The sequence below is a fragment of the Panthera uncia genome, chromosome B1 (genome assembly GCF_023721935.1).
Source record: "Panthera uncia isolate 11264 chromosome B1, Puncia_PCG_1.0, whole genome shotgun sequence".
Taxonomy (NCBI): Eukaryota; Metazoa; Chordata; class Mammalia; order Carnivora; family Felidae; genus Panthera; species Panthera uncia.
The window spans coordinates 152,252,054-152,274,754 of NC_064811.1; the positions used below are offsets into that span (position 1 = coordinate 152,252,054).

General features: G+C 41.8%; 1 long non-coding RNA gene across 2 annotated transcripts in view; it reads left to right on the top strand.

Annotated features, from left to right (window-relative positions):
- The first annotated feature begins 3,478 nt into the window (after positions 1-3,478).
- Positions 3,479-22,701, top strand: part of LOC125923821 (uncharacterized) — a 48,040-nt gene continuing 28,817 nt past the window's right edge. Inside the window, exons 1-5 of one of the 2 annotated variants that reach the window (XR_007458170.1) lie at positions 3,479-3,581; positions 7,128-7,170; positions 12,197-12,291; positions 14,573-14,623; positions 15,730-16,010. This is a non-coding gene — a long non-coding RNA (uncharacterized LOC125923821). Of the gene's footprint in view, positions 3,582-7,127; positions 7,171-12,196; positions 12,292-14,572; positions 14,624-15,729; positions 16,011-22,701 lie in introns of those variants that run through there. The other variant, XR_007458169.1, reaches the window with a different exon arrangement.

Consider the following 22,701-nt stretch of genomic DNA (forward strand, 5'->3'; position numbering starts at 1 on the left):
GCCCCAAGATTCACCCATGTTGTGGCCTGTGTCAGAATTTCCTTCCTTTTCAAGGCTGCATAACATCCCACTGTATGTATATATCACATTTTGTTTATTCATTCATTGGGACATTTGGGTAATTTCCATTTTTTGGCAATTTGAACAATGCTGCTGTAAACATTGGCCTATCAAGTGCTTAATTAAAAATTTTAAATAGCTAATGTATTCGTATGGCTCCAATACAAAAGAATGGGTACACAGTGAAAAGTTTTGCTCCCATGGTTGCAGCCACCCAATTCCCTTCCTCACTGCAATCTTTGTTACCAGTTTCTTGAGTGTCCTTCCAGAGACAGATGACTTCCTTTCTGACACAAATGACACTTTCTATCCTATATGCACTGTTCTGCACCTGGTTTTGAAATTTTGCATTTCTTGGAGTCCTAAATTAAGAGCCTTTTCATCCCTTTTTTAAATAGCTGCATAGGATATCATTGTATGGGTATATCATACTTTATTTAACTGATCTTTATTGATTGTCACTTAGGTGGTTTCCAATCTTGTGCTTCAGAAACACAGCTGCAATGAATAATCTTGTACAAATGTCATTTTGTGTATATATGAATACATTTGTATGATAATTCCTAGAAGTGGAATTAGTCAAAAGATATTGCATGAGTAATGTATATGTATATAGCCAAATGCATTTAGATATCTATATATATCTCAAAATTACTCATATGTATATATGAATAATATATTTAGTCAAATTGCCCTCCAGGGAAGTAGTTCAAGTTTATGCTCCCATCAGCATATATATGAGAGTGCCTGCTTGCACAGCCTTGCCAACACAGTGTGTTATCAAAGTTTTTGATCTCTTCTAACCTGCTGGGTGAAAAATGGTTTCTGATAACCATTTTGACTTGTATAACAATGTATATAGTAGTCATGCTCATAATAATAAAAACCACATGTATCAATTTTAAAAGGCTGTGAAAGCCATGCAGCTCCCAGAAGGCCATCCTCCTCCATGTCCACCTCAGAGGGGCTGCAGAGGACAATGGGCATGGCAGTTTCTCTCAGAGGCCAGGACAAGGGGTCACAGAGGCCAATGGACAAAGGGGGCCATTCCAAGAGCAGAACCAGGAATTTCTGTGTTAGCTGATTAAGTAACTCATTCTTCTGCCAATGAATGTCTACTCTACTCATCTTCAGTGGAATATGGCACGTGTGATGGACCAGTGAACGAAGGAAAACTCCGTTCTCTTTTCAGGAAAATGTTATTCACCTATCTTATTCCTTTCTTATCACTGTATATTGGGTAAATTCAACTAGGTGAATTAAATACTTTTTTTATTTTTTTTTTAGGTTACAGGTCATTAGAACTTGAGAAGGCACATTTGGGTCTAAGATCTTGGACTTGGAACTGGTAACTGGATCAGATATTAGGGTGTTGGCTTGTCTCATGGGTAGACTGTGGCAGATGTTGTTAGATCCTTGATAAACATTTATCCCATTTTCCTTTGGCCTCTGGGGCAGAACATAATAAAGAAGCCTGGGTCTTTGGTCTCATTGGACTTCTACACCAGCCCTGTAATTCTTATTTCTAGAGTTCTTTTTATAGATTATAATTGAAATCCTTATTGTTTAAGCTACTGTTGACATAAATATTTTATGACTTCCAGCTGAAAACATTCCTAATGGATACACATGAAACTGCCAAAGTCCCATTTGTTAAACTAGTGGGATTTTTTTTTTTTTTTTTCTCTTAAGCTCTGACCATTTCAGATAACCAACCTCCCAGGTCCACCATACTTCTTGTGTTTGTTGTCAAGAACTGTGAAAGATATGAGATTTTGTCTAATTGCAAGCTAATAAATTAGGTTGCCGAAATTTCATGGATGCTGGTGGAAGACATGAAACTCTTGGGTTAGAGACAAAGGACTACTACTCACTGCAATGGCAATATCCAGAATATCAACAATTTACACTAGTTTGCTGAGCCTCAATTCTCATAGGGTAATGTAAAGAGGTCTAGGTGATATCTACACACACACAGTGGGGTGTGCTTCAAGAAAGGAATGCCAACTTTAAGTAAACTGAATCTTTTATAATGGATGTAAACCTGCCTAATTTTTGTCCTAGAAGGAGACATTGTCTTCGTTATACCAGACTGTAACAAATCTGCCCTGCCCTCTGCTCCTGAGGAAGACCCTATGTTTTCCAAGGCTGTTCACTATACAAACATCCTTGAACAGATAGTCTGGTATAGAGTCAGAATCTCTGCTCTGATATGCAAAAATGTGGGAGACCCATGGATAATTGTTTCTTACCATCATTCTACATTCTTAGTTATAAATTGACTTTAGCTGGTGTCAGCAACAGAATAGACTTGTTAAAATGATATAAGATGCAACCACTTTAGAGGACTAGATATATGACAATATCTAGTAGACCTGGAAATGCTCATATGGTATGACGCAGCAATTTTACTCCTAAAAATATACCCTCTGGGAACCCCTGCACACGCATACCAGGAGACATGTACAAGAGGGTCTATAGCAGTATTATTTATATTAGTATAACATTTGAATAACTTAAATGTCTGCCTTTAGGGGAATATATAAATTGTGGTATATTCATTCAATGGAATTCTATAGAGTCACAGAAATAAAAAATGAATGAACTAATAGCCACATATATATCATCCTGGTAGAATTCCATAGTCATAAAATTGAGTGAAAAAAGCCACATGCAGAAAGATACATATAGTAAGACACCATTTATATAAAATTAAAGAATATATAAGATTATTACTATCTAGTGCTTAGGGTTATATACATATGTGAATGCAAACACATATGAGAATGCAAATACCAACTGAAAGCAGTGTGGTTGCCTCACTGGGGAAAGGCAAGTGGGATTTAACTGATTTGTCAATGTTTTAGTTTTATGGTTTACTATCTATATACCCTTTATGCCTTACATTTTGCTCTCTAAATTAAAATTTTATAAGAAATATATTGGCGGGGCATCTAGGTGGCTCAGTCAGTTAAACATCAGACTTTGGCTCAGGTCATGATCTCATCATTTGTGAGTTTGAGCTCTGCACTGGGCTGTCTGCTGTCAGCACAGAGCCCACTTTGGATCCTCTGTCCCCACCCCCCCCCCCCCTTCCCCCCCTATGCTCTCTCTCAAAAATAAATAAAAACATTAAAGAAAAAGAGAAATATATTGGCTAGTCCATTGAAGTGCTAGAGGGATATAGACGTGGGCTCAGAGGCCACCAGGCCAAGATCAAGGAATAAGACCCCAGTACATTGCAATACAGAGTAGACTGGGGAGGGCACCTTTGGTGGTCTGCTAAGCACAGGGCCTCCTGTGCAGCACCAGAACCACTGGCTCCAAACACAGGCAGCCACCACTAGCACTGCACCATTCTAGAACTCTAGAACTTCAATCTTGTTTAAATTCCAGACAGAATCATCTGTGGTTCTTGAGTCTACCTCACTCACCCCCGTTTCAAAGTCTAGAGTGAGTATATCTGATTGTCAGAACTTGGGCTGTATGGCCATGACCTAGTTGCAGAGGAGACTAGAAAGGTAACCAATTGGCACTTTCAGCCTCTATAGTGGGAGGTGGGCTCTGCTTCTCACTAAAATTTGTGAAGTTGGTAATTCCCCAACTTCAGTGTTGGACGGAGGTTCTGATTCTGGGTGATCCAAAAGTGAAAATACCCATGAAAAGCCTTCAAAACATGTGGTCAGGTAGAGTTAGTAAAAAAAAGCATCCCAGGTAGAGGAAAATAGAAGAAATGAAAACATTTAAATGGTGTTTTTCTAGAATGTAGAAAAAAATAGTAGGAGAAAATTAATAGGCTAAACTTCACCTGGTTATAAGGAGTATTGAAATCTCAATCTCTCTGTCTGTGTTTCTTTTCTATTTAGTCATCATAATACATATTTTTGTATCAAACCAAAATGATCTCCTCTATTAGACCATAATCTTCTCAAAGTCAAGGATCATTTTTTACCTTGGAGAGACACCATGTTTGCTTTGGAAAGCATTGGCATTCAGGTCAGATGGAACTGAGCTTGAATCTTGGGTCTACTACTGATTAGCTAAGTAATAGTGGTCGTATAAGGCAGGCTCGCTGTGATTTGGTATCCTTGCGAGTAAAATGGAGATTGCACTTGCTTTTCTGTTTGGTAAATATTATATCCAGTATAAATAAGATTACAGCATAGATGTTCAGTAAAGATTTCCTTCATTACCTTATGTTTAGGCCCTTTCTGTTCCTCCTAAGGTCCTGCACTGGGCTTAGAAAACACTTGTCTGGTGTTTGCAGAAAGAATGAACTTTGCTTCATCACATCTGTAGATGTGCTTCTACCCCTTCCTGCCATATTTGAGCTGATTTCGGTAACAATTTAGGTAGCTTACTGTAGTTCCTTTTTACATGACAGCTTTGGGAGATTTTTACATAGTAAAGGACTTCACTCGTGCTACTTTTTCTTTTTTTTTAAATTTTTTTAATGTTTATTTATTTTTGAAAGACAGAGAGAGACAGAACAAAAGCAGGGGTGGGCCTGAGAGAGGGGGACACAGAATCTGAAGCAGGCTCCAGGCTCTGAGCTGTCAGCACAGAGCCGGACGCGGGGCTCAAACTCCCAAACCGCGAGATCATGACCTGAGCTGAAGTGGAATGATCAACCGACTGAGCCACTCAGGCGTCCCTTGTGCTACTTTTTCTTCATTTACTAAATAGTTCATTTGATAAATGGGACATCTGATATGTGCCAGGCTCTTGAGATGAATTACATGAATTTCACCATCATGGAATGTACGGTTGTTATAGGAGAGATGAGTTTTGAATTGCTACCGTATAACAGTAAGTGCTGCAGTAGAGGTAAACAGACAATGAGCAGCTCTCATGACCATCTATCTTAGGAGTTCAACATACACCATTTTATTCCATTGTTATGCCATATAATTCTTAGGGTTTTCCCAAAAATATGAGCAATCAGATAATGATGTCTAAGTATTTTATAAGAATATTTTTAGAAGAAGACATCCCTATACATGCCTCATCAATATGCCCATATCACAACTTTCACTTTACTTTTATTTACCTGTCTTGTGGTCTTCTTGAGTAGGAATTAGTCAAAGGTCCCATCTCAAATTTCCTGCTTCATGTAGTTTCAAAAAGCTCTATTCCCAGAGTTCATCTCGGCTTCTTCCTACTGAGAAGGATCAAGACAATAACAATTTCCACTGAGAACTAATTATGAAGATAGCAGTGAAATTACTATATCAACAGTCCCATTAATGTAATCACTCGAGAAACCGGATGGAAATTAGTGAAAGCTGTAACGTAGTAAGGGATTGGCCCACCGGAAGCACAGGAGTGATCACTGAACCCATCTGGCTCCAAAATCTGACACTCAGTCCTGAGGAGGAGGATGGAAAGAAGGCAGACACTGGACTTTTAGCAAGTCTTTAGCTGTTGAAAAGAGGTGAGGCCATGGAATACTAAATAGTTTAAATGAATTAATTAGAGTTAATACGTGGACAAAGCTCAAGACCATTCTAGAAAGGAAAAAAACAAGTTGCAGAATAATATAAAAGACTTCCAAATCTGCAAAACAATGCTCTTTGATATTTATGTGTAGATACTCAAGTAAGAAAACTATCAAAATGACAGAAATGACAAATTCTGAGTTCAAGAGAGTGGTTATTTCTGGAAGGGAGGAAGGATGATGAGATCCAGGTAGGGACTCAAATATTATCATGCTTTAATTAAAAATAACAAAGATTTGAAGCAAATGGAAGGAAAATGTGTGAGAATTGAAGCTCTGCCACCCCATGCATACAGCCAAGGTGACAGAGAAAAGTGGATGGAACTGGTTGGGGAGGAGGGACATAAATCCAAGTCTTATCTCTGCTATGCTAGGTTGTGAAACCTCAGATGAGTTTCTTCAATGAATTTCTTCTGGGCTTCTTTTTGTAGGATGAGGAAAATCAGATTTAGCCATACCTTCTTTAAAGTGTTTCTGTGAATATTCCTTAATCAATGTGTATGAATACATTATGAAGACTGTTGAGTGTTCTCCAAATGAGGGTTTTTTTTTTAAGCAACCAATTATAGCTTTAGAGTATATTATGGTTAAGCCAGGAAAAGATTGAGATTAGCAACCAGACTATAGGAGGCAACCTCTGTATTTATCAGCAATATAGAGCTTAGACAGAAAACAGAGTGTTTCCAAAAACCTGCTAATCACTGAAGAAAAATATCCCTAAAACTCTGCGTTATGTTCCACATTCCCACCCACATGCCACCTTTAGGGTTGTCACATCTCTATCTCTGATGGTGCTCATTGGAACCTTCTGAGGGTGTGTGCTTACTGGTACAAAGGGCAGAGTGTGGGTGGGAAAGAACATCTGACATTACCCTGAACTGCAATGGTCTGATGTTACCTACAGCTAATTACCTGCTCTTCCTTAAGGGTGTGAATACTTGTGCAAGATTCATTTGGATGCATGAGGCCAAGGGCTCTCTATCCAGACTTTCCCATGGGGAGTAGCTTACTGGAGACCCAGGGTGGATGCAATTATACCTTAGAGACTTTCACCTGCAGTCTTTCCTGAAAAGATGGTCACTTCAATGACACACTCATCACCAAGGGTTTTGACTAATGATTTTGGGCTAAGACAGAGAACCTCTGCCAGTAGTCGTTTTGCCTATTGGTTTTTGTGTTTTTGCATTTGTCTCCACATGTCTGTCTCCATTGGCTGTGTCTGGCTGACCCTTACTGTTCTTTTTATTTCCTCCCAAGTCTTACCTGTCATTCATTTCTCCCCCCTCATTTCTCCTCCAAGCTTTTTGCTACTGCTGTGCATACTATATCTTGCTTTCTTGGATGTAGTCTCTCTTTTCTTTTTCTTTTTGGTGTGTGTGTGTGTGTGCGTGTGTGTTGTGGCTCTTTCTCCCTTTTGTCTCCTTATTTTGTGTTTTTCTGCATGTTATCTGATGCCTATTGTTTGGGGACCCCAGACTACTCTTTAGATTGGATGGGTTGGAAATCTTTCTCTGTTAAAATGGTTACTCATACTTAAACCAGTTAATGCTTTTTCCCTATTGTTCTGCAGGAACACATTTTGTCTGAGTAGAGTGTGCCAGGAGAAAGCAAATGTGAGTCACCGTTCTTTTTCTTCTGTGTGTGCCATGGTTCTGCTTTTACAAGACACCAAGAGTGAGAGAAGGCTATTGTTGTACTGAGTACCTTTTCCCTTGAGATTATGCTGAGTCATGGCTGAGGGAGTTACTTTTCAGGGAAGCAGACTCCAAGGAGTTACTGGGTGAGCAATATGACCTTGCTGTTCAGATATGATTATATGTTGGGAATTCAGAGAGCAGTTCAGTAGACAGAAGAATCCTCATTTCAGGGAGTCATAATTTTCATGGTAGCATGTCCCTGCAGATGGTATCAGAAAGAAAAAGAAACAACAGAAAAAAAATGGTTTAATTTCTCCTGTGGTCACTTGTCCAGCCCATACTTACTACACTGGGATGGTGAAATGAAGATGGAATTTTCTTGGGTTTGTGGAACTAATTAGCTCCCCAAACTGACAAAAACATGAACTGAGGCATTGAAGAATGATGTAGAGGTATCTTTTTTTTTAAGTTTATTTATTTATTTTGAGAGAGAGAGAAAGGGAGCACAAGCAGGTGAGGGGCAGAGAGAGAGGGAGAAAGAACACCAAGCATGCCCCACACTGTCAACATGGAGCCTGATGCGAGGCTCAAACCCAGGAACCATGAAATCATAACCTGAGCTGAAACCAAGAGTTAGAATCTTAACCGACCAAGCCACTCAGGCATCCCTAATTTTATTTATTCTTTAATTTTTTAACTTTTACATTTTTCAAGTTTTTAAAAATTTACATCCAAGTTAGTTAGCATATAGTATAACAATGATTTCAGGAGTAGATTCCTTAATGCCCCTTACCCATTTAGCCCATCCCCCCCTCCCACAACCCCTCCAGTAACCCTCTGTTTGTTCTCCATATTTAAGAGTCTCTTATGTTTTGTCCCCCTCCCTGTTTTTGTATTATTTTTACTTCCCTTTCCTTGTGTTCATCTGTTCTATGTCTTAAAGTCCTCATATGAGTGAAGTCATATATTTGTCTTTCTCTGACAGACTAATTTCACTTAGCATAATACCCTCCAGTTCCATCCACGTAATTGCAAATGGCAAGATTTCATTCTTTTTGATTGCCGAGTAATTCTCCATTGTGATATAGAGGTATCTTAAGGCAGCTTTCAATGAGCAGAGTGTGGAATTCAAGGTAGCAAAAAAGAGCTCCTGCCTCTCCCCAAGGTCTCCAATTCTTTTTGTCAATGTTGACAAAGGCTGTTGGCTCAAGGCACAGAAGCTTCAGCTGCCAATTCACACGTAGATGTTTCTCTAGGTTTTAACGTTAGGGTTGTGTCTAAGGCAGCCGTAAACTTTATTCTGATGAGTTCACACACAGTCCCTCCCCCCATGTACACACAGTATGCATCATGCAGCCATGAGCATAGATGCACCCTTACACACAAACCCTTTGCAAAGTGTAGACAGGTTTCCCCTCTCTTTGGAAATGACCTTGCCCTCATACCATGTCCTATGGGCTCTGATTTGATGCTTGCTGCTTCTTGCCAATGCACCTAAAGAGGCCAAGTGTCTTGATCTCACCTCCACACCCTTTTACTACTCCTCTTCCCTGTGGCCCTGGTTTTGACCCATTCTCCTGGTTGCTGCATTGCTCTTTCTGCTGCTCTCATATGCTTCAAAAAAATGATCTTGCCTCTTCCCACTCAAATCAAAGAGCAACTTTATTGTTTCAAACTTAGAGAGATGGATACAAAATAGTATAATGAAAACCCACATACCCATTATCCAGCTTCATCAAATCTTTATATTAAGCCATACTTGCAGGAGAATTCTTTAAAAGAAATTACACGTTATAGATATAATGGAGGCTTCCTGTGTACTCTTCTCAGATATATTTCCTCTCCCTCCCTCGCTCCCCAGAGGGGATCATACTCATGAATTCAGCCTTTATCATTTCCATCTATGTTTTTTATATTTTTGCCACATATGCTATGTACCCATAAAAATTATAAAACATTGTTATGCCCATTGTAAAAGTTGATATAAATGATGTCTTGTTGGAAATGTCACACTGTATCTTGGCTCTTTTGCTGGAAGTTGTTTCTGGGATTTATTCAGAGTTGATAGATGTAGCTCTGGCGCTTTCATTTTTAAATGCCAGATGGTGTTGCAATGTCTGAATATAACGTAATTGACCCATTCATTCTCCTGTGGGTGGGCATTAGGTTATTTCCATTTTTTTTTTGGACTTGTTTTGATTCTATCACATACAATCAACATTCTTGTACATGTGTTTTTGTGCACATAGGTTAGAGGTTCTTTATGGCATTTATAGACTTTAAATTTGCAGATCAAAGGGTATGTACATTTTCAGCTGGGCTAGATAATGCCAGATAGCTTCCTAACATCATAACAATGCATACTCCTCTGTGAGTATATGGCGTTCCCTGGCTTTCTTCATCTTTGCTAGCCTCTTCATCATCAGATTTCACATGTTTTGCCAATCTGATGGTTGAGGGCATCTCACTGTTGTTTTACTTTGCATATTCCTCATTGCTAGAGACGTTAATTCATTTTTTCATGTGTCTGTTGGCTACTTGGGTTTACTCTACTGGAAACTGCCCATCATACTCTGTCCATTTTGCCTCTTGGGTGTGATTAGCACCTTCCCTCCAAGAAAAAGAAAGGGCATTCTGTATTCACGTGTTGACACAGATAGCACATTGTCCAAGCCATAAAATACAAACCCCATCCCTGCTGGTGGTAGGCAGAAGTCCAAGCTCCCTCACTTAGAGGCAGAATTCCCAGCCCCTGGTGCACACACATTTTCCTTCAGTATTCAGCAAACAGTAACCCAGGTACTGTTGTGAAGGGATTTTTACAGATGTGATTGAAGTCCCAAATCAGTTGACCTTAAAATGGAGATCTTTTGTAGTCCTGACATAATTCCATGAGACTTTCAAAAGCAGAGAGTTTTCTCTGTCTGACTCTAGAAGAAAAGGTCAGGGACACACTCTGGCCGACCTGAAAGAAAGCCAACATCCATGTTGGGAGCTGCCTTATGAAAACTGCACCTGGCAGAGACCGCAGGGAGCCTCAAGATCTGAGAGCTATTCCCACCAACAGCTGGAAGGGAAATGGTGAGCTGAGTCCTCTCTTGCAAGGAAATAGATTCTGCTAACAGCCACTGAGCTGGAAGGAAGATCCTGAACCTTAAAGAGAATGGCAGCCCTCACCTGGTGAGACCGTACCTTGGTGTGCTGACCCTGACCTACAGAAACTGTGATAATACATATGCGTTGTTCTACACCACTAAGTTTATGGTCATTTGTTACAAAGCAATAGAAGACTAATGCCCCCATCTCCCAGCTACTGTAAGTGCCCGCTGCACCCTTACCACTTAGAGCTTTAGCCTCAGTCTACCTTCCCTTCTCTTAGGTAAGGTTTATTAAAATACCCATAGAATTACCCATGCTTCCTGACAGTATTCAGTCCAGGGTGAAGCCTTGCTTACTTATACCTACCCCAAATCCCCTAACACAAACCCCAGTCCTATGATTTTGTACATCCTCTCATGGGGATGCCCCACAGTCTCCCATGGTGTGTGTTTCCACTTGCTGCCAGGTGCAATAAACCCAACTCCTTCTATAGGTGTGTTCCTGCTGTCCTTGCCTGGAGGACACTGACGCCCTGCCTAGGATAGATGCCTGCACTTTTGAACCACCTTGGGTACTCACTGGCCATATTACCTTCCTGAGTCATCAATTTTAAGAGATCTTAGACTTTTCTTCTGTAGAATGAGAAGGTGGGGCTAGTTGATCTGGAGGGAAAATGTGTGTGGGGGAAATCGGCACAGACCTTTGGAGTTTGTCAGTCCTAGGTTTAATCTCTATTCTGCTTTTACTAGCTATGTGGCTTGGGCTACACATTCATCTTCCTGAGCCTCAGTTTTTTCATCTCTAAATTGGGATCAACAAACCAAACAGGTTTGGTGTGAGGATTAATTAAATGTAAATTTCTTGGACTACACGGATGGTCCCTCCAATATCTCTCAATTTTTAAAATTATTTTTAATGTTTATTTATTTTTGAGAGAGAGAGAGAGACAGAGACAGACTGTGAGTGGGGGAGGGCAGAGAGAGACACACACAGAGAATCTAAAGCAGGCTCCAGGCTTTGAGCCATCAGCACAGAGCCCAACACTGGGCTGGAACCCATGAAACACGATATCATGACCTGAGCCAAAGTTGGATGCTTAACTGACTGAGCCACCCAGGTGCCCCAATCTCTACTTAATTTTAAGTGCACATAAACTTTATAGCAATAAAAAGTATTTTGACAATAGAGGATGCTGATGTTAACTAATGCTTGTTTTGACTACCTTAACGTTTCAACTGTTCAAAATGCCTGATGCCAGCAAGATGTTAACAGGGGTGTGGTACAGGCAGTGGTATATGTGTTTATTGCCCCCTAAAAAGGGAAAACATATTTTTCTATTAGGAGATTCCCAGTGAATTTCCTTTTTCCTTCCTTCTTCCAAAAGATTCAAGCTCTTAACCTTTATGGTTATGCTATAATCTTTGCTGGTATGTATTAAAGTGGTGGTTCAATTTTATGTCACCAACGCCACTCACACACATGGACAGAATCTCACCAGGCTTTGACTCTCCAGGGGATCTCATCAGCATTCATAGCTGTCCCTCGCAAATAGTGCCTGTGTAGAGCTCCTCCAGGAGTCCCCTTCCCTTCATCTTCCTGGGGACCCCCAAAGAGCGACCTGAAGTCCTCATGTGCGGAGACACTTCTAGATTGTGGCTCACTGCACTGCTGCTTTGGACTGGGCCCCCACTCCCCGCCTGCCCGGAGCCCTGCCTGAGCTGTCTGCTCCCTCCACCACTCTCAGATCAAGGCCATGCCCCTTTTAGGCCTCAGTTTTGCAGGTGCCTTGCATTTGTCTGTGAGGTAAGACTAACAGATGGGTCTCACAGCAATGTTGCTGGGGTCCCCAGGGATGACAGATAAGGTGAGCACTCGTTTAATTCATCAGAGTTCTTTCTCGCAGGAAATACACTTGCCACCAAGATGTCTGGGTTCAGATGGATTTGAGGAAAAGCCACCACTGCCTCTCCCCACTCCTCAGGTCTGGACCTGTATCAGGTGCGGCTTATCCTGTCAAAACTTGTGTTAGGGCACCTGGGTGGCTCAGTTAAGCAACTGACTTCGGCTCAGGTCATGATCTCACGGTTCGTGAGTTAGAGGCCTGTTTTGGGTGAGTTGGAGCCTGCCACGGGTAAAACATGAGCCCTGCTGCGGGTGAGCCCCACTTCTCTCTCTCTCCCCCTCTCTCTCTACTCCTTCTGGGATTCTCTCTCTCTCTCTGCCCCTCACTCACTTGTGCCCCCCCTCAAGAAACAACAACAACCCCCCCCCCCCCCCCCGCCAAACTTGTGTTAGAGTTCTTCAGAGAAACAGAAGCAATAGGACAATATATATGTGAGGGGGGAGGATTTATTATAATAAGAAAATGGCTCATGTGATTATGAAAACTCAGAAGCCCCATGATCTGCAGTCAGCAAGCTGGAGACCCGGGAGAACCAGTGAAAGTTTGAGTATGAAGAGCCAGGAAGGCTGATGGTGTAAGTCTTAGTCTGAGGGCAGGAGAAGACTGATGTCCCCCCTCAGCAGTTGGGCAAAGATTGTAAATTCTCACTTCGTCTGCTTTTTATGCTATTCAGGGCTCCAACAGGCCCACACACACTGAGGAGGGCAATCTGCTTTACTCAGTCTACTGATTTATATGTCCATCTCATCTAGAAACGCCCTCACAGACACCCCGAGAAATGCTGTGTGACCAAATATCTGAGCACCCTGTGACCCAGTCAAGGTGATGCCTCATATTAACCCTCACAAAGCTCTTCAGAGATGAAATCTGTGGGTGGCCCTGAAATCTCTTCTTCCCTGAAAGCTGTCTTCTGAGCCATGCTGGTTCTCTAGATGTATTTTGTCTATATCTGAATCTAAATAACCAACAATTCCTTATTCTGACACATGTTTAGGGAGCACCCCTCTGGGTCAGGCATTACTCCAGGTGCTGGGGATGTAAGGGGGACAAGAGAAGTAACATTGCTGCTGTCAGGTAACCTGTGCAGTGACAGAGCCAATGAACAAGTACCATAATAAGACAATTATAGAGTATGATCAATGCCAAGGAGGAAATAAATAGAGGGGGTAGGGTATGGGGGTGAGATACTTAGAGTAGCCTACTGTCTTCGTTTGCTCGGGCTGCTGTAACAAAAACCATTACCAGGTGGCTTAAGCAAACACTTAGTTCTCACAGTTCTGGAAGTCTGAGATCAGTGCCGGTGTGTTTGGGTTCTGGTGAGGGCCCTCTTCCTGGATTGCAGAAGGATGTCTTCTTTTGTTTTTAATGTTTTGTTTATTTTTGAGAGAGAGCTTGAGCAAGGGAGGGGCAGAGAGAGAGGGGGACAGAGGATCCAAAGCAGACTCTAATCTGACAGCAGCAAGCCCAGCGCAGGGCTAGAACTCATGAACCGTGAGATCATGACCTGAGCCGAAGTCAATGCTCAAATGACTGAGCCACCCAGGCTCCCCCAGAGGGATGTCTTCTTGCTGTGTTCTCACATGGGGGAGAGAGACCTTTGGCCTCTTCATTTTCTTACAAATACACTAATCCCATCATGGGGGCTTCATCCAAATCCAATTACTCCCAAAGGGTCCAACTCTAAACACAACCACATTGGGGATTTGGGCCTCAACATGTGAGTTTTGGGGGGACACACACATTCAGTCTACAGCAGCAGGTGAGACCTTCCTGGGAGGAGTCACAAGGAGGCAGATGCAGAATAAACAGGATCATGTTTGCAGAGTCACGGAGGAGCTGCTGATCATGCCAGGTCCTAAAGGCCTTGGTCAAGGCGTTTGGATTTCATTCCAGTAAGCAATATGAGGCAAATAAGTTACATGAACTTTGTCATAGTTAGAAGAAAGGCTAGGCTAATGTAACAAAGCCACCCAAGAACATTTAGTGGCTTCAAGAACACAGAAATTTATTCTTCTCTCATACTAAGGTCCAAGGTAGGTAGGTGGCCTCTGCACCATGACTCTTAGGAGCCCAGGCTGGCAGATGCTATTCTCAACAAGTGACATGGAAGTTGCACACATCACTTTCAACTACAACCCACGGGCTAGAACAAGTCCCATGGGCATACCTGGCAGTAAGGGAAACTGGGAGATCCTTTCTCTAGCTGTCCAGCCATGTATCCTGGAAAGAGGGGAGAAAAAAACTGAGGAAGGGCAGTACAACGGGCCTGGTGGAATTTGTCACATCTTGTTTGGTGATGCTAGAGGAAAGTATATCTGTATTAAGTTTTATATGATTTCTCTGTTAATTGATATATTTTTTTTTTGTTTGCTCCAGGTGTCATCTGCAAAAGGAAAATGTATTCTATTCTTGGAGTGAAGCCTTGGGGTAAGATTCAAGGTTGTTGATGGTGGGGGGAGGTGTTGTCAGGAGACAGAAGCTCAGAACACTACCCGGGGCTGTAAGTTAATTGAGCAGAAACAATGATTTAGTCAATTGTCATTCGAGTCAGATATGTCTGACACACTCTATCATCAAAGCCAAGGCATTTTGGGAGAGAATGATTATTCCCATTCATTACATGGGGAGATTTTAGACACTTCAAAACCGTTGGATTACAAAGTTGCTGGGGCAGAACCTGCAAAAGATAAAGTTATAATTGAAAGCTACTTACGTGATATATTTAAAATGAGTTCAACGTTCTACTTCTAGGCATGTTAAGAAATCTCAAATAACTGTTTTTGGCCAGAGCTAAATTTTGAACCCCTAAGACAGATGGTTCTGACATGCTCTCACTCAAGTAATGTTAATGGTTTCTGTTTATTACATGCTATCACCGAGTTCCTTCTGCAGGTGTGAGGATGACAGGCCCTTGTAATCATTTTATTTAAACCTCACAATATCCCTGGGTAAGTTCTGGATTTAGCAAATAAAATACAGGATGCATTATATAAATAATAAATAATTTTTCATAGTAAAAGTATGTCCCCAATATTGCATAGAACATACTTATAATAAAAAAAATGTTATTGAGGTGGCTCACCTGGGTGGCTCAGTTGAGTGTTCAACTCTTGATTTTGGCTCAGGTCATGATCTCATGGTTCATGAATTCAAGCCCCACATTGGGCTCTGTGCTAACAGTGTGGAGCCTGCTTGGGATTCTCTCACTCTCTCTCTGCCCCTCCCCTACTCTCTCTCTCTCTCTCTCTCTCTCTCTCAAAAATAAATAAACTTAAAAAACAATAAATTTTTTAAAAATGTTATTGATTTGAAATTTAAATTTAACCAGACATTCCTGCATTGTATCTGGCAACCACACCTGAAAAGTAAGTGGTACCTTCCTAATTTTTCACATGTAGAAATGGGAGATTCAGGGAAGCTTAAGTGGCCTCCTTGGGTCATATAGCCAGTAAGGATGAGTACAGGATTTAGACACAGTCTTTTGGATTTTTAAGTTCATGACCTTGCCAGCACATTGTGTTTTTATCCTTTAGAGTGCTCCTTGATACCCTGCGGACCTGGCCCTAACTTCCCTCCAGTCTTACATCACCTCTCCTGTGCTCAGCTCCAACAGGACTCTGCTGGCTGCCAGGGCATCCCTGTCCTCAAGAAGCTTCCATCCATTAGAGGCCAGAATCCAGATAAGAATCCAGCTTATTATAGTACAAAGTGTTAGGTGAGGGGGACCAGTTGAGGAAATAATTTAATCTGTAGTAAAATACCATTGATTGGGTGGTTTAAACAAAGGGAATTTGTTTTCTATCTGTTCTGGAAGTTGGGAAATTCAAGATCGACATGTTGGCAAGGTAAATTTCGTTCTGAGGTCTCTTTTCTTGGCTTGCAGGTGGCCACCATCTCACTATGTGCTCATATAACCAATTCTTTGTATACATGCTATGGGGGGAGAGAGAGAGAGAGAGACAGGTATATATATATATATATATATATATATATATATACACACTGAGGGAGAGCTCTGGTGTCTTTTCCCACAAGGACATGAATCCTATCAGATTAGGGCCTCATCCTTATGACCTTATTTGACCTTAACGACTTCCTTAGAGCCCCCCTCTCTAAATACAACCACACTGGGGATTATGACTTTAACATACAAATTTTGGGGGGACATAAACATTCAGTCCATATCAGAGGGACAGTGAAGACTTTGTAGGGCAGGTGACATTTAAGCCAGGTTTAGAAAAATTAGCAGGCATCAACAAAGAAGGAATAAAGATGTTCTAGGTGGAGAGCACAAAACTATGCACTATGTTAGAGGAACAGTGAGCAGTTCTGGCTTTGGAGCATTGACTTTCAAGCTTTTGTCTAGCTTTTGTGGACCAGAACATCACCTGGGAAATTTGTTTTCAATTCTGCATCAGTACATGGGCTTAGCAGTCTGCAACATGACCAGAAACCAGGTGATTCTGTTACAGATGGTCTACCAGTCACACTGAGAAACTTGTTTCCAGAAAGCCCCCAGAGATGAAGCTGAATGGGCAGATTGCACCAGGTGGTGAAGAGTTTTTATGCTAGATTGAGAAGTTAAGATCTTATTTGAATGACAACTTTAGACATTCCTAAGGACAGAGATCAAGATGAAGGCTCCTCAAATAAGAATAGAGGTGTTTCTTGAAGTTTCACTTTGAAAAGATTCCAAATAATAAAACTAGAGCCACATTGATAATTCATCTCAATGGGATCTGGGACTAGGGTTAATCCCAAGGATCAGCTGGAGATAGGGATGCTGGCCAGATGTGCTGTGGGTTGACTGACTTTTATTTATTTTTAAAAAAATTTTTTAATGTTTATTTTTGAGAGAGAGAGAGACAGACAGAGCATTAGTGGGGGAGGGGCAGAGAGAAAGGGAGACACAGAATCCAAAGCAGGCTCAGGCTCTGAGCTGTCAGCACAGAGCTTGACATGGTTCTTGAATTCACAAACCGTGAAATCATGACCTGAGCTGAAGTTGGATGCTTAACGGACTGAGCCACCCAGGCACTCTGACTGACTTTTAGATGCTTGGCTTCTGTCTGTCAGAGCTTGACTGAACATATGTTTCACTCTGGTAGAATTTTCAGCCAGTTGAGCCAGAAAACTGGTGAATGATTTTTTCAGGCTGAAGAAACAATGTATTTGTCTTAATACTATTTTGAAAAAGAGCATCTAGTGGATTAAACATAATGATAATATAATTTCTGTTTTCTGATTTATTCATTTAAAAGTTAATTTTTGTTATGAATAAGCACACCCCTCTTTAAGTAAATTAGGAAAACACTAAAAAGTAGAAGAAAAAAGTCACTCATTATTACTTCCCAAGCAAAATACATTACTTTTTTTGATTTTTAAAATTTAAAAAAGTTTATATTTTAAATAATTTCTTATTTGATGTTGTTTCCTATTTGGACTGGCTGTTTGCAAATGTCCCCAGCTTATCTCAATGAATGTGACTTTTTAAAAAGTTGGACCTGAATTGATGACCTAGTTTAAATTATATTCAATTTGACAATATCTACTGAATGCCTGCCATCTGCACCGTTTTGAGTTAGATCCTGTGGTGGTTACAAAGATTAACAAGACATAGCACTTGACTTAAGTAGGTTATTAGCTAGTGAGACAGCCAGACCTGTGTAGAACACAATAGAAAGATAATATGGCGGTCAACAAAGGAACAAGCTAATTCCAGTTGAAATGTTTATGTGTAGGGTGGAAATGAAGTACACAAACAGAGGTTTTTGAGAAGTTCCATTGAGCTGGAACTGAAAGGGTCCCTTGGCATTCAAGTATAATCTGAAGAAAGGAGAGCAAATATGTGAGACCACATGGTACTGGTCTTGGCAAGTGTGGTCATCATGCTTGAGTAAGTCATGAAGTAGAGAATGGGTCCATCTGAATTCTGAGTGGCTCTCCCTGCAAAAAAAGAAGAGTCAGTGAAGGAGAAGAGATTATATTTCCCATGGGGTGTTGGAAAGCAGTGAGGGTCTCTGGGCACAGAAATGATGGCCAGGGCAGGGAGAGGATGTGCAGGGAGAGTGATGTGTCAGGGAGGTAGGGAATGTATGTGTGTGCTCCTGTGTACACATGTGTGCAGTGTGTGTGTATGTGCACGAGCTCATGTGTGTGCACGTGTGTATGTGTGTAAGCAGAAAAAGGGAGGGTGAGAGATTGATTTTTAGCAGTTGCTGTTGTGAAAAACATTTGATAAAGAGAGACTCTAAAGAGGATTCTAGAAACCTTTCCCTTTAAAAAAATTTGTTTTTACATTTATTTATTTTTGATAGAGAGAGACAGAGCACAAGTGGGGGAGGGGCAGAGAGAGAAGGAGACTCGGAATCTGAAGCAGGCTCCAGGCTGTCAGCACAGAGCCCGATGTGGGGCTTGAACTCACAAACAGCGAGATCATGACCTGAGCTGAAGTCAGACGCTTAACCTACTGAGCCACCCAGGCACTCCTAGAAAGCTTTCTATATGACATACCTTATAAACTCCATAAGCCACTTTTTCTCACCTTTTAAGAGTATCCTTGAAGAATGTGGTGTCAGATAATTGCTGTTTTGGGATGAGTTGACATGCAGAGTCAGATGGCCCATTATAGTCTGACTTCCTGTATGCTTTCTAAGATTGGGCCCTGAAAAATTTCCATTGATTGAGATGTATTTTCATTTTCTTGTTCTCTCACACTGGGTCAGTTATCTATTGCTGTAGCAGAGCACCCCAGATCTCTGTGGTTAAAAACAACTGTTTTGTTGCTTGTGAATCTGTGGGTCAGGAATTTGGGCAGAGCTCTGTGAGGACGGCTCATCTGTTTCATGTGGTGTCATTTGAGATCTAATATACCTCCCTCACATGGATGGAGTCCCAATGTGGTTGTCAGCCCAGGGATCTTGGCTTTCTTTCCTCTCCCTATAATTTCTCATCCTTGAGGATCTCTCCCTCTATGTGGCCTTTTTCTCTGGAAGGAGATCCTGGACTTCTCTACATGGTGGTTGTGTCAAAACAAAGAACAAGTGGAAGCTGCAGGGCTCTTAAGATCTAGAACCTCACAATGTCCCTTCTACCACATTCAGTTGACCAAAGTAAGTATCAAGACCAGTCCAGATTCAAAGGGTGGGGGAATAGACCCTGTGTCTTGGTGGGAGATGCTGAAACATGCTGTGGTCATGATTTCCAATCCCCCAAATTTCCCAACAGCATTCCCAGGGGCTTCTTTTTACCAGCCCTGGCCCTGCCCTCCCAGCGAAAGTCTCCAGGTTCTCAAGCAGGCAGCCTCAACCTGGGGTCCCACACTTGCTCGACAGCCACCCCAAACCCTCTGCGGATGGGATGGGGCCCAGAGTAGAGACTCCGTATGTCGCATCTTCACGGGTCTCCTCTCCCCTTCCAGGGAAGAATTCAGTTTCCTGGAGAATTAGGACATCCCAAATTGTGTTTGGGTTACATATATATGTAGTAAACTCCTTTTTTAAAAAGCCAGGGACTGGGGCACCCAGGTGGCTCAGTCAGTTAAGCATCTGACTTCAGCTCAGGTGATGATCTCATGGTTTGTGGGTTTAAGCTCCACATCGGGGCTCTGTGCTAACAGCTCAGAGGCTGGTGACTGCTTTGGATTCTGTGTCTCCCTCTCTCTCTGCCACCCACCCCACTTGTGCTCTCTCTCTCTCTCTCTTAAAAATAAACATTTAAAAAAAAGGCAGAGACTAATAAACACAACATTCATGATGACGACTGCCTCTTGGGGGCTATGGTGAGGAGGTGGGGAGCTGGAATTAGGGAGAAGCTACCAGTAAAAAGATATATGTGTGTGTGTGTGTGTGTGTGTGTGTGTGTGTATACATGTGTATGTGTATAAACACATACACACACACACACATCTGGGAAAAGTTCAAGCACTAGAGAAATGTACAAAATAAGTAAAAGTCTCCTTCCCTTCTCAATCCCCAGCCTCATAGGTAACTACTGTTAATAGTACCCTTCTGATAAATTTTCAAAAATATTTTATGCACATCTCAGGCAGAGGGAACAGCCTCCATGGGTGCCCAGAGGCAGAAAGGAGCTTGGTGTGGCATAGAGCTGAGCAGCGAGTGTGCCTGGCGGAGAGTGAGCTGGGGAAAAAGAGGCATAAGGCCTTGAAGCCATGGTGGGAAGTTTGGATTTTAAGTGCACACAGAAGGGTTTCAAACAGAGGAATGAATGGATCTGATTTGCATTTTTACCAGGCTCACTTGGCTGCTGTCGCAGAAGGGCTTCAAGGGACTTCCTCTATCATTGACAAGTCTTTACAATTTCTGATTGAATTTGTAACCTATTAGCTCAATCGGACATCAAATGGGCTTTGACTTGCATATTCCCAGAATTAAAACTGACTTAAATTTAATCACTGATGTTTTCTGCTGCTTCTGATACAAGCATATCGCTTTGACTTATTTCTCTTCTATACTCAGGCACTTGTGTGTGCTCATTCTGGTTAGTCCAGCAAGACTCAAAAATCCCAGTGTGGGGCTGCAAAGTCCTTTAGGACTCCATGTAAGTGACACTCCTTCTTATCTCAGGGTCATCCTGGGTATCTTTTCTAAGAGCCTGGAACACAAACCCCACCCCTTGCCCACACTAACCTTGTCCATACAAGCCTTATCCATCTGTCAGCTTCAGCTTCACCTCACTTCTTTCCAGAAGCCTTTGCTTCACTCCAAAACACTCCCGCCTACTATGTGTGCCCAAACATCTTGCCCTTCTCCTTTGTAAGACTCAACACTTCTGCACTTATTTAATATCTGTCTTCCTTGTTAAGCAAAAGTTCCATGAGGCTGGAGTGTTTGTTTTGTTCACTCTTGACCATTCTCTGAAAGAATCGTTTTGTTGAAAAAATAGTTTCCCTGTTTATTGTTGTCTGTGTGGGTCTTGGGGCCTCGTCCACCTCATTTATCATTGTAGTGCAGCACCGAATAGGCCCCGACACAGAGTAAGCTCTTCCAGAAGTTATGAATGAGAACACAGGTGTTGTGGAAAGGGGGCGGGGGTGGAATCACTCATGCCTGTGTGCCGGTCCCAGGTCACCTCTTACAACCTCTTACACCTCTTAACTTGGCCAAGTCTCAACCTCTTGGAACCTTAATTTCTTTATCTGCAAAAGAAAAAATTAAGATGGACTAATTATGCTTCAGAGGATCGCTGTGAGAATCAAATAAGGTAATAATTGTAAAGTGGCTTATTCTCTTGAAGCCTGCTGAGTTCCCCTTACTTCCCCGTTTTAAGGATTGTAGGGTTCCCAGTTGGGAGGGTACTATGGCAACACTCCTGCCCTAGCCCTGCTGAGACGCATCACCTGCCGGAATCCAATTTCCTCTTCCTCAAAGACTTTACTGTCAGTCGCTGTCTCTTGGCCAATTTTTTCCCTAAGGGGTCTGCTCTCTGAGATGTGAAAATTAGCTCCTTCGTACCATTCTGGGGACCCCTACATTGGACCCTGCTGGTCACAACCAAAGGGGATTTTTTCCCCATGTGAAGGGTCCTAGGAGTTGTCTTGCAAACAGCACTAAATTATGGTGAGTGGCTGGTGTCAGTTTCATTCATACAGCACTGCAGTCACCCTGTAAGCCTGATAATTATCTTCATTTCACAAATTTTCCCGTTGTCCCTTCTCAAAGCTAGAAAGTGGTGGCACCAGGTTCTCTGGTTCTGGAGCCCTTGCTCTCACCCTAAACCAGAGGGTTGATAATAAAGCACTTACCTGATGGTCCTGGGTGCTTGACCCTAGGGGGGAGTATGGAAATATCTCTGAGAGGATTTTATTATTTTATTTTATTTTATTTTATTTTATTTGAAATTTATTGTCAAATTGGTTTCCATACAACACCCAGTGCTCATCCCAAAAGGTGCCCTCCTCAATACCCATCACCCACCCTCCCCTCCCTCCCACCCCCCGTCAACCCTCAGTTTGTTCTCAGTTTTTAAGAGTCTCTTATGCTTTGGCTCTGAGAGGATTTTATAGTGACAGGATATCAAGGTGAATTGACCTCATTTCCAAATTCATCTGATTGATTCACAATAAATGTCCACAGTTTTGATCTGGATTTTTGAGCCCTGCATGATTTTGATGATAGACTCCTAAGGCTGTGATTCTGAATTGATGGCTCCTACTTTTAAAAAGTGTGGTGTCCAGGGCCATACAATAACTTCTGAGGACTCTTTGTTTTTGGAAAAGTGATCTATGGATGTAGTGAAGTGGAGTTCTTGGCCATAGTTTTCCTCATTTGTTACAGCTTCTCTGCTGTCGAGGCCTCTCTTTGCACAACTTGTTCCCATCTTGGGCTCACTGGTGCTAGAAGAGCGTATTAGTCAAGGTTCTCCAGCGAAACAGAAACAGAATACACATTTCTGTCTCTGTCTTTCTCTCTCTCTGTCATCTATTTATCATATCATATCATATCATATCAATCAAACATATCTATCTATCATCTATCTACCTATCT